At 37.3% G+C, this 11,475-nt stretch overlaps 1 long non-coding RNA gene across 1 annotated transcript; it reads left to right on the top strand.

Annotated features, from left to right (window-relative positions):
* Positions 1-1,593, top strand: LOC130461886 (uncharacterized). Its single transcript, XR_008921840.1, has 2 exons — positions 1-391; positions 1,412-1,593. It is a non-coding gene; the product is annotated as an uncharacterized lncRNA (long non-coding RNA).
* The last annotated feature ends 9,882 nt before the right edge of the window (positions 1,594-11,475 follow it).

The following is an 11,475-nucleotide window of genomic DNA, read 5'->3' as shown; positions in this document are numbered from 1 at the left end:
TGGATTTTTAAGGTTTTAATATTCTAAAATCATAATAGAATGACTATATATTATTAAAGCTATTATTTTTCTGATCTTAAGAACGTTGATTATGTTTTGTGGACGTTTGAAATTATTTTATATTGCTGGAAATTTTAAAAGGAATGTTTTATTGGAGTTTAGAACGTTTTGGGATCATTAGTTTAATAGTTATTATGCTTGGAGGTTATTTAGTTAAGTTTCGATATTTGGGATGGTTCAAAATATGTTTGGGATGTATTTAGAATACTTTAGTATTGCTGTAAATTGTTGGATATTAATTGGGGAATTTTATTGGTTGTTTTTAGGCGGAGAATTCTTTGTAGGCGATTTTTGAATTCGTTAAAGTGGCCTATCGGTTTGTTTACACAAGGTACGTACATGCCTGTGTGCTTGGAATGTGTGTGATTTGTTGAAACCATATTGAAATGATTTATGAACTTCGTTATGTTGAAACGATTGAGGAACTTGGTTATGTTGAAATTGTTGATGAACTAGGTTATGTTGAAAGTGCATGTTTAATATTGTTGGATGGACATGTTAAGCATATATATTTCGTTATGAGAATTATAGCATGTTGGTATGGATGATTGATGCGAACATGTTGGTTGGGAACATTAGATTATTATATATATTGATTCAGATCGATTGTTCATTGTTCCCTTTTAGCTTTTCACTACTTTATAAGGGCCGAGGACCTTGTTTAGTAAGTTGAAACCTTATACCCATATAGAGGGGTTGTATCAGTATTAAAGGAAAGGTTGAATTAATTGGAATAAGTCTTGTGTGGCATCTCTGTGATCACTTGTTTAATTCAAAGATAAAAGAAGTTGTGTTTACTTGTTGAATATAATATTTATGTTTGACGAGTCATAACCAAGTATTAAAAGTTAAGTCATGTAAAGTGAAACTGAGTAGCAATAGCTTTAGACTGTGCACGTCTAAAGTGACGGACAATCAGGAGTTGGGGTCATGGGTCGCCTATGGCTTTTTCTGGGGCCGAATTGATCACCGGTTCTATTTTTATTTAAAAGTCCCTCGATATCGCAGGTCATTGGGGTTTACGGAGTCGCGCCCGTACCTCGTCTTCCTTAGTGAAGAAGAAGAAGTTTCTAGTAGACAACTCAGTCCATTGACTATTTCAATTTAAATAATGTTAATGATACAAAAGTCTAGTTCAGTCAAACATAGTCTTCAAGTCAATATATCTTGATTATCCTTGCTTATGTTTTATTTAGTACCATGTTAGGATTGTTCGTTTAATAGAATCATGTTAGGATTATTATTGATTTAGTATGTAGTACTCAGCTTTGCTGATTACGTGCTTTTGCTTGTGCATGTTGATCATGGCTATGCCTTATTGATCCTGTGATGACCCAATCTTGGTGAGCAGTCTCTAAGGATCAATAAGCATTGTCCATCTGCAGGTTTGAAGATGATGCATCATTGGGGATCGGGATTAGAGAGCTTGTAGTTAGATTTGCTTTATTAAGTGATTTGGTTTGTTAACTTAAATTTGAAATTTGTCGTACTATTCGTATTTCCTTATTTCAGTTAAATGGGTTTTGGACTAAATCTGTAATCGATTATTTATAAACCTAAAGTTAGTTTTATGTTTTCCGCTGCAAAATTCTGAATAAGCCGTTACGTTTTCACACGGGCGATAATGCCTTGATAATTCTCTACGTTTTATATTAAAAGATTATTTTAGAAAAGAGAGAATTGTCGGGGTGTTACACTGAAGCTATGCGATTCTTCTAATTAGATAGTGAAGAAACCTACAACTTGCAGTCAAACTATTTAATGAGTTTGTGACCTGTAAGAAAGCTATGACGAAACCTAGATTCCCTAAAATGGTTAGAGGCCATATATAGACTCAATGTTTTAGACGGTTAAAGGCCATAAAACATACTTAATGTTTTGATGACAAAATTGAAATTTTGTTGATTTGCAAGAATAGATTAAACACCTATTGATTGCAAATTGGTTTTAAGGATAAAAACCATCAAACATTGAATTGTGTTAACACACAAAGCTAGATTAGTTGCTAAAGGTTACAAGCAAATTCATTGTGTTGAAACCTCATGTATAATCGTAATGCTTAAGTCTATAATTCAAGCAATGATTGCATATTGGTACATATGGCAGTTGGATGACAAAACGTATTCCTCAATCAAATGTTGGAAGAAAACTATGTACATGGCATGTCATAGGATTTGTGGATCCAAATAATGCTTGAAATGAATGCTAGCTTATGAAATCTAAGTACAGATTTAAGCAAGCAATTGGGAATTGGAATTATATTTTAGTGAAGCTAATAAGTATTTTAGTTTCATAAAATGTACATGATTCTTATAGATATATAAGAAGTTTAGTGGGAGTACGTAAAACTTAATTGGTCCTATGTGTATCACACCCATATCTCTGTATTGAGAAATAACATTCAAATGCTAATGACTTAGATTTGAAACTATTCATCAATGACGGACCAAGGCGAAACTTAGTGCATACTGGGTATTAAGATCTATTCACAAAGATCTTATGATATTGTTTTAGATTAAGTAATGGCATTTACTAAATCAAACACGAAAGACTCCATTGGAGATATTCGACCCATATGAGTAAATCTAAGTAAAGAATGTTTGAACTATGTATAAGCAATTACTAAGTTAAACATCAAAGGATCTGAATAGATTCTTAACCTATATTATATGTCAAAGTATTTAGCTGGATTCAGTATCTACTGAAATTGAATGAGCTAAAGTTACATGAATAGAATTCAATTGGGAATTATTCTGCAAAGAATTTATCATGTATGATATGATTAAGGATCGCCAAAAACGTATCGTATGACTTTAGGCATAACGAACATATACCAATCTCTATTGATCTAAGTGAAGATCAGCTAGATTGAGATCAAGAAAAACTTATGGTACTTGAAAATGTACATAGGAATAGTTCTTGATTCAAGGAAATAAAGATATGCTAAATATTGATGCTACACGCATAAACACTGGCAAAGGATCAAGCAAGATTCTTTTGGAGTTAACCATTGACAAGGACGAGCTAAAGAGCATCGTGTTTCGAAATGGCAACATGGATTGGAGACCATGAGTTGTTGCGTGGGAAATTAAAATACTAATTTCTATGTTCTAAGATACAGCTGGAAAGTCTTCCACATATCTGTGAACTGCTTGGATAAGTAAATCCAAACAAAGCATCACTAGCAACCTAAACAGTTGAAGTAAAAGTACTTATTGCCTAAGAAGCAATAAAACAAAGTTGTTTATATTAATGAGTTCTTCATTGAACTTGGGTGGATCACATGTCTGCTAACTTGATGGTTCTTCATTGCAAAATGCGTAGAACCACTATCGAAGTAAGAAAGACTAGATCACATAATAAACAAACTCAAAAGATCTTATCATCATATCTCAAAAAACATTCGATGAAAAGGATATTAAGATTGGCAAAGCATGATAACTAAACCTATGCAACAAGTGAGAAGCAACACTCACATTGTAGCACTGGAAATCAAGCATAGCTTTGAAATTCCATGAATTTTTTTAACGATGGGTTCGAGGCCCATGGTTGTAAAACATTGGGGTTGAACATTTATCATATATGAAATGATTTTCATATTCCATTTAATCTTGGTTTAGTATTAAATGATGAGTCCCTTAAATTTGACGATATATTCAAGATAGACTGTCAGGACCAGTCCTGTGACTAAGAAATGTCTATCAAGTGAACTTGAATGTCAAAAGTTGAAAATGGTCCCTGGTCGGAGTTTTCTATAAAATTGGACGCATAGAAAACGTTAGAAGACTAGAATGCAAGATGACTAGTAGCTCTGTTTCTTGAACTATGTGGACAAGGCAATGTCATAATCATTTGCATAGATACTTACTTTGGGAAGACTAGTATCGGACAGACCTATGAAACTTTACTGTAAGAGATGAAAATCTGTCATAAGTAAATTTCATTAAAATTATTAGACACTAAATCCTCAATACCTGAGTGATTTGAGATTACTTGTTTGAGAACTGGTTACTTTGACGTTGACCAACCGTCGCACCGTAAAAGGAGGCTATAAAGGCAACGCTCAGATAATCACCTATCAAACGAAGTTTAATCTCAAGATCGCAAGATTGGGATTGTACTCCCATAAATCAGGATGAGATGCTTAAAAGTTGTACAAGGCCACTCGGAGAGCTAGAAACTGTAAAATGCATGGCCGTGCTCGGATGAATCATAGGCTATGATTATCTGTTTATTTGATCAGTTGAACTCTGAAACCGAGAAACACCTATGGACATAATAAGGATGACAACTCTTACCTTATGTTCAAGAGCAAGCATCGAGCGACAAAGGAATTAGGAAATGCACACTTGTCCCTAAGGACAAGTGGGACACTGAAGGAAATAATGCCCTTGGTCCAAGTATGCATATAATGTTAAGTCTAATAAATGCGGTTCAGTATTAATTAACAAGTTAATAATTAAGTGAGATCAAGTGAGCTGAATGCCTAGCTAGAGGCCGCTTCAGTTCAAGTGGAATTAATTATATTTTCGGAAATATTTTCGGAATCGGAAAATAATTCCGGAAACGGAAATATTAAATATTTGTTCGAAACGGAAATTAATTCCGGAATCGGAAATATTAAATATTGGTCGTATGGGAAATGAATTCCGGAACCGGGAATTTAATCGGAAGCGCATCGTACGAATTAAGCATCGGACGAGGCTTGCCAGACGAAGGCCCAGCACGAAGCCAGGCCCGCGCCCAGCAAGCCAAGCGCCCAACACGAAGGCCACAGCCTCGCCAGGCCCAGCGCAAGGCCAGGCCCAGCAAGGCCGTAGGTGCGCGCGCTGGAGCGTGTGCTCGTGGGCTGCGAGGCAGCGCCCACTCGTGTGGGCCGCAAGGCCTGCGCGGGTGCGTGCGTCCCTCGTGGTCGTGCGACACTCGTGTTCGTAACGAATCCTAATCCTATCGAAATTCGTGCAATGATTAAATCCTAATCCTAATAGATTAAATTTATTATTTAGAGTTCAAATAGGATTCTAATTAATAAATCTATATCCTAGTAGGATTATAATTCCTTTCCATAAACTCTATAAATATAGGCCTAGGGTCACATATTTAATAGACGATTATTGAAGTATTCAAGGTAAGATTTTTAAGCAAAAATCAGCCAAACACTTGCACTCAAATAGCCGAAAATCTAAGGAACCTTAAGGGCGATTCTAGTTGGTCAAGCTTAAGGCGGATCCGGACGTGCTGTGGACTATCTACGGAGGGACGACACTTGGAGTCCTAAAGACTTGTTCTTGTTCGGTTCGGGCGCAGCTAGGGAGGGCACGCTACAAAGTGTATGCATCTGAATTATGCTAAATGATTATGTGTAAATAATATGTTTCCTGGCTTTATGGTTTTTCCGCATGATTTATGTTTATTCATATGTATCATAACCTAACAGGAGGGCCCTGGCAGAAAAAGCCCTAAGAACCGGATACTATTGACCCACTCTCAAAGAAGACGCTCTCAATTTGGTCAAGCGGTGTGATAAATGCCAACGATTTGCTCACCTAATTCGACGGCCAGCACAGAAACTGACGCCAATCACCAGCCCTATACCATTCGCCAAATGGGGGATGGACTTATTAGGCCCCTATACGACGGCACCAGGAGGATTGCTTTATGTAATAGTCGCCGTCGACTACTTCACTAAATGGGTAGAAGCTGAAGCTTTAAAGAACACTAAGGCACAAGATGTGAGAGCATTCATCTGGAAAAACATAATCACAAGATTTGGCGTGCCTCAGTCTATTGTCTTCGACAATGGGCCACAATTCAAGACGCCCAAATTGGAAGATTGGTTGGCTTACCATGGTATCACAGCATGTTTTGCATCAGTAGGACGCCCCCAAGCTAACGGACAAGTAGAAGCATTCAACAAAATCATCTCTGAAGGGATGAAGAAGAAGCTTGATGAGGCAAAGGGCTTATGGGCCGACGAGTTACCCAATGTTTTATGGTCTATACGGACCACGGCAAAAAATTCCACAGGAGAAACACCATTCTTGTTAGCTTATGGGGCTGAAGCCGTCCTACCCATTGAAATGTGTGAACCTGAAGGAAATAATGCCCTTGGTCCAAGTATGCATTCTATGTTAAGTCTAATAAATGCGGTTCAGTATTAATTAACAAGTTAATAATTCAGTGAGATCAAGTGAGCTGAATGCCTAGCTAGAGGCCGCTTTAGTTCAAGTGGAATTAATAATATTAATCCACAGCTTACTCTTGACTGAACCCGTAGGGTCACACAAATAGTACGTAAACGGATCAAGTATTTAATAGCATTAAATACTCCATCTATGAATATTCGGAACCGACGGATCTTGGTTTCAGTGGGAGCTAAGATCGTCACAGGCAAGGAATGAATACTCCGGAAACGATGATATTGCCGGAAACGGAAATATGGATCGTATCGGAAATATGAATATTATCCAAGTCGTAGATGTTGCCGGAAACGGAAACATGGTACGTGTCGGAAAATATTATCGGAAATGGAAATATTTCCAGAATCGGAAATATTGCCGGAAACGGAAATATTGTCAGAATCGGAAATATTACCGGAATCGGAAAATAATTCCGGAAACGGAAATATTAAATATTTGTTCGAAACGGAAATTAATTCCGGAATCGGAAATATTAAATATTGTTCGTATCGGAAATGAATTCCGGAATCGGAAAATTTAATCGGAAGCGCATCGTACGAATAAGCATCGGACGAGGCCTGCCGGACGAGGCCCAGCACGAAGCCAGGCCATCGCCCAACAAGCCAAGCGCGCCGCACAAACAGCCACGCCAGGCCCAGCGCAAGGCCAGGCCCAGCAGGCTGCGCGCAGCGCGCAGCGCGCACAGCGCGCACAGCGCGCACAGCACGCGCAGCGCACAGCGCGCACAGCGCGCACAGCACGCGCAGCGCGCAGCGCGCGCGGGCGCTGAGTCGGCTGCTGCTCGCGCGCACGCATGGGGCCCATCGTGGCTGCCGTGCGTGTGTGTGCAAGTGTTTGTGTTCGTGCACGTTTCCTAAAACATGCAGAGTTCGGTTAATGATTAAATTCCTAATTCTATTTGATAAATTAATTAAATTAGAGTTCTTATAGGATTCTAGGTTTAATTAATTTGTATCTGAATAGGATTTCGATTCCCTTTCCATACCGCTATAAATATGAGGCTAGGGCTCACAATTTATAACACAAGTTTAAAAGTATTCAAAGTGAGTTTTTGAGAGAAAAATTCAGTCACACATTTGCCTATAAAGTGCCGAAAATAATAGTACCTTAAGGGCGATTCTAGTTGGTCAATCTTAAGGCGGATCCGGACGTGCTGTGGACTATCTACGGAGGGACGACACTTGGAGTCCTAAAGACTTGTTCTTGTTCGGTTCGGGCGCAGCTAGGGAAGGCACGCAACAAAGAGTATGCATCTAATCTATGCTAAATGATTATGTGTAAATAATATGTTTTCCTGGGTTTATGGTTTTTCCGCATGATTTATGAGTTGTCATATGTATCATAACCTAACAGTGGTATCACGAGCCCCTTATTATTTTCATAATCTAAATTGCATGAACATGGTTAAATATTACAAATTTGCAAGAATTAAAAGGGGTAATTAATTTTCGTAATTGTTAATTAATTGCAAATTGCGTTTATTTAATTATACGTACGCAGTTTTTCGGCAGTTTCTTCGTTACTCATCCGAATTGAGTGATTTTTGTGTCAATTCCGCATGTAAAAAGCATTCTAAAATTTTGACAAAATTAGTATTTTTCTGCCGAACCCAGAATTCTCAAATTCGAAGCCTAACTATGACTTTTCGAAGGTTTTAGTTTTTCGAATGCAAAATTTCGTAAATTTAAGATGTTAAATTAAATATTTGCGATTCTTGTTGATAAATCTTGAATTTTTGATTGACCTACTGCATATGTTTAACAAGTTTGAATGCCTAGTCTTGTTAATTATGCAATCTAATTTGTAATTATGATTAATTTGTTGAAAATTAGAATAATTTAGAATTAATTTGATTTTCATAATTAATTGTAATTTAATTAGAAACCTATGATTAAAAACCACCATAAAAATTATAAATTTATGATAAATTTTAAATTTTTATGACCTAGACTTGAATCCATAACAATCGGAAATCAATTGGATAATAAATTTTCGATTTTTTCGCCCTAAAATTATGAAATTAATATTATTTATTAATTTGTCATTAATTTTAAATATAAATTTTAAATTTTTATGCGATTCGTTCATAAAACTTGCACGCACGAAGAAATGGACGCTTCGTGTTACCCTTAAGGGGTGTTGTATAATGCGGGCATGCGACGACGAGCAAGGGAGCTCGTCGCCCGTGCGGCACGAATGCAATGAGCAAGGGCGTAGTGCACGAGCACAAGGCAGCAGCCCTGCCTTGTGTCGTGTGCCACGAGCAATGGACGAATGGGCATGGGCGAAGGGCGAGCCAAGGCAGTCGCGTGTGGGCAGCAAGCGAGCTGCGCCACAACGCGCGCTGCCTCGCACAAGAGCGCGCGCAGCGAGCGCAAGCTCGCGTGCCACGAGCGCTGCGCCTGCATTGCTCGCGCGCACAACGAGCGAGGACTCGCGCGCACAGCCAGCATTGCTCGCGCGCACAGCGAGCGATGTCGCCCGCCCAGCGAGCGATGTCGCGCGCCCAGCCAGCGATGGCTCGCGCGCCCAGGGAGCGATGTCGCGCGCCCAGCGAGCGATGTCGCGCGCGCACTGCGAGCGATAGCTCGCGTGCGATGAGCACTGGCGCGCGCAGCGAGCACCAATGCGTGCGGAGGCTTGCGATAGGGATGCAGCAGCTATGCGACGAGCGCATGGGCTGCGCGCACATGGCCAGCAATGGCTGTGTGCGTGCGGCCCATGGGCGTGCTACGCGTAGGGTGTTTGCGTTACGATTAGATCGTTTTGAATGTTTAATTTGAAAATTTCAGTTCACGTAATTTTAATTAATTTTAAAATTAATAATTTAAATTATTTTCTTGGATTTTAATTTTGAATATTATAATTATAATAAATGTTATTTATTCTAATTATTTTACTAAAATTAAAATCATGAATTAATTTAAATGCGACTGAAATTAAATTAAATTTTTTTGGATTCAATTATAAATTTATATGAGCTTTAAATTTTAATTAAATTTGTATGTTTCCGGTTAGACTAGAAATACATTTTTACGTTTAAAATTGGTAAAGCATATGAATTTATTGGTTTAAGTGGGAGCGCTTTTTAGTCATAAACTCTTGATTAGGTCTACAAATCCTTAAGGTTAAAACAACTTGATTAGAATTAATAAGGACTGAATAATTGGTAGATTATTGGTGCCCTTGATTAATTGCTGCAAATGTTTACGTGATGCATAATGTGTTTTACTAACCAGCTATGTGGGCCATTCATGATAATGAATGGGTGAATGGTATATATTGTATATGTACTGTTTTGCAGGTTATGAAGTGACTAGTATGGCCCAAATAGGATAGAAAATATGGTCTGCGTACCATTAATTTGAATGTAATTGGTCTAAAGTACCAAAGTTATTTTTCAATTCAAATATGGTATGCGAACCATCAAATAGTTGTAATTAGTTATAGCTTATCCTATTTGAAGAAAATGGTGCCTCCCACGGAGATTTTCAAGACGGACTTTGAAGTTAAAGCTTCAAGATGAAGTCGGGCCATACTAGATCACATTTATCTTATGCATGTTTTAAGTTATTTATTGCTTTTAAATATGTCTTAAAATGCATGAGATCAAAAGCTTGATTATGTTGCATGATTAAGGATTTTAGTTCACTTAAAATCTAACCAACATAGTAAGAGCCTTAAGTTCCAAACCTAAAAATTGAGTTAAAAGGTGCCATGCCAAAATATACACTTGCTTGGATATCCTTTACATCAATCTAGTAATAGTTTTCGCTCAGCGAGGTGTTACTTATTGGTCCTAAAGGGGCAAGGTACACAAATAATTGTGAGTACATGTTAGTTTTGGTGAAACTCAACGATATAAGTAAGGAGTCCTTTTATGTCGTGGCAAAATCGATAGGTTTACCTAACAAGTTCTTAGACGTACCTATCAACCAAGAATAGTTTCTAGACTATTAGCAAAAGGCTTTTGCTTACCTAAGATGTTCTAGGATTAAGTCGACAAACTGTGCTTAGTTCTTCAATGATTTTAGGATCTTGGAATCATTTTATTCACACCTACCGGAACAATAAAATCGAATAAAATGCTAATAACTTGTTTGAATTGCATGGTTGCTTTAACTTCAAGTTATTATTCATGATAAATGTTTAGACTTTGCATGCTTCAATGTATGTTTTAATTATTGTTTATAATTAAATATCTTGCACTGCAATAAATCCTTTTAGAAAGGTAACAGTAAATTTCCTCGATTGGTAGTGAATCCAAGAACGATTCACGGAAAAGAGAGAAAGTGAGCAATTTAAAATGTACGTTTCTTATATCGACTTTTATGGTTGTTTTCGAATATCAAAATCGAATGGCAAACCAATTGGTGCTTGTGAATTCAAAATACAATGTAGTTTTGAAATCATAAAGCATTGAGTTTAATACGCTCAGCTTTACCAATGGTTAACAACCTAATATCTTTGTCCATTTAATTCTCGAATGAGTCTAGTCCCTAGACATTCGAATAGATCGATGCTTAGAGAACTTTAGAAGCTTCTGGTAAGATCATCTAGTTGAAACAAAATATTCAAAATAAATTAAAATGGTAAAGAACCTTGTTGGTGACATTAGACATGTCTAACAAAGTATAAAAGTCAACACTAAAGAATTCAATTCTTAAGACTATAAGAAAGGGTACAAGAAATAGGAAAACGAGGAACAAATGAAAGGAATTACGATTCCGTTTCTACCTATAAATTTATGTTTAAAGAGAAGTGACCTAGCAATCAAACTTCCTTGGTATCATATACCGCTTGAGGTTCTTACTTCGGTAATAACTCAAACAATGGAAGCTAGGATACACTAATGACCTACAAGTGGGAAATGAAGCATGGCAATGCTACATTAGTTGTAGGGTCATCTAGTTTGTTTTAAGTCCTTTCAAAGGCTGGAACTAAATGGCTATTTTGTTCCATAATCAGCATACCTAAATTTCTGCTTCAAACACAGAAAGACTCACATTCAGAAGAACAAAAACAATGATTGTTTGTTTGTTTATTTGAATGAAATGGTCATTTACGGAATGAGTCAATATGCTTGATTAAAACAAACAACTCTTTAAAGAACTTTACTAGGTTCAAATCAACCCCTTGATTTGAGTTCCACTAATCTTTGGCATTGTTGCTTAGACCATATCAACAAGTTAACATTCAAAAGCTCTATTTTAAT

Source organism: Spinacia oleracea, chromosome 5 (assembly GCF_020520425.1).
Source record: "Spinacia oleracea cultivar Varoflay chromosome 5, BTI_SOV_V1, whole genome shotgun sequence".
Classification (NCBI taxonomy): Eukaryota; Viridiplantae; Streptophyta; class Magnoliopsida; order Caryophyllales; family Amaranthaceae; genus Spinacia; species Spinacia oleracea.
Note: the sequence above shows the minus strand (reverse complement) of the source record. Positions and strands in the feature narration are given on the sequence as shown.